Here is a 1259-nt window from a genome sequence, read left to right on the forward strand (position 1 = left end):
GTGGAGAAGGAGGATACGACGGTGCTGCTCATGGGAGATCAGCGCCAACCTCGCCATCCCCAGCAATGCCTCCGGCTGAGGTAAGTGCGGCGGTGGCCGGACAACGGCCTCTGCTGCTTCCTCCTCCTCCTTCTTCTTCTTCTTATTCTTCGTATCCTTCTTTTCCTCCTCCTTTTCTCCTCCTTCTTCTTCTTTGTTGTTGTCGTCGTCGATGATCAGATCGACGTGCTCGCGTGGGCCGTCGTTACGAGCGCTTCCGAATCGGCCGCACCTTCACCTTCCGCCTCGTCGTTGCGGGCCTCAGCTTCGTCCTCGTCAGCCGCAATTCCGACAAGCTCCGCGACGTCGCCACCGCCGTCTGCTCCCGTAGCCCAAAAAGGAAGAGAATGGGAAAAGGGACGTTTGTGAGGGTATTTCTGCAAACGTATACCAGCTGGAGCTTTTGGAGGGACATATTTGTGAGGATAAAAATGTCATTTTACGAACCTATTGTTAAAAAATAAACAATTCTCTAACGGATCTTAACCTGAGGATATATCTGAATATGTTAGGACTTTTGTAGGAATAACTTATGAAAGTTGAATTTTGCAAGAATATATTTGTAATTTACCATGTTTGCAAGAACCTATATGAAATTAACCCTTTAATAAAAGTATTTCTTATAAAATGACTGCTCATGCCGCATTTTATTCAAGTGCATTGGTATTACTAACAAGCAGACTTTACAATTGTTTACAAACAGTTTAATATAATGGTCAAGTTTATTATAAGCCTTGTGGATGTCCATGAATACAGATATCTGAGATTTTATCCGAACAGAGCGGGTTTTACTGATGATAAATGGGTGTGATTTCCGTTACGGTTATAAAAAACGAAAATCCAATAGGTTCGGATTCGGACATGATTAATTTTTATCTCTATCCAACCTAAACATGAACCTGAACCCAAATATTAAACTATTTATATCATATAACTAGTGTTGTAACTCGTGCGATGCGACGGGCAAAAAATTAGGAAAAAATTAAAAATATTAATGATATATCTTTTCAAAAAATTTTAAATAATTTATATTTGATTGATTATAAATTATTCAAACGTGTAGGCAATTTATATGTATGAGTCAACAGTTTAAAAATAAATGAGTACTAAACCGTTAAACATAATTATCATCTCAAAAAGTACATTCTCAATGGTAAGAAAATCAAACAAATAGCTTTAAACCATTCCTGCTAACCCCAAATATCACCAACAAACAATCA

This window comes from Ananas comosus, linkage group 22, assembly GCF_001540865.1.
Source record: "Ananas comosus cultivar F153 linkage group 22, ASM154086v1, whole genome shotgun sequence".
Lineage (NCBI taxonomy): Eukaryota > Viridiplantae > Streptophyta > Magnoliopsida > Poales > Bromeliaceae > Ananas > Ananas comosus.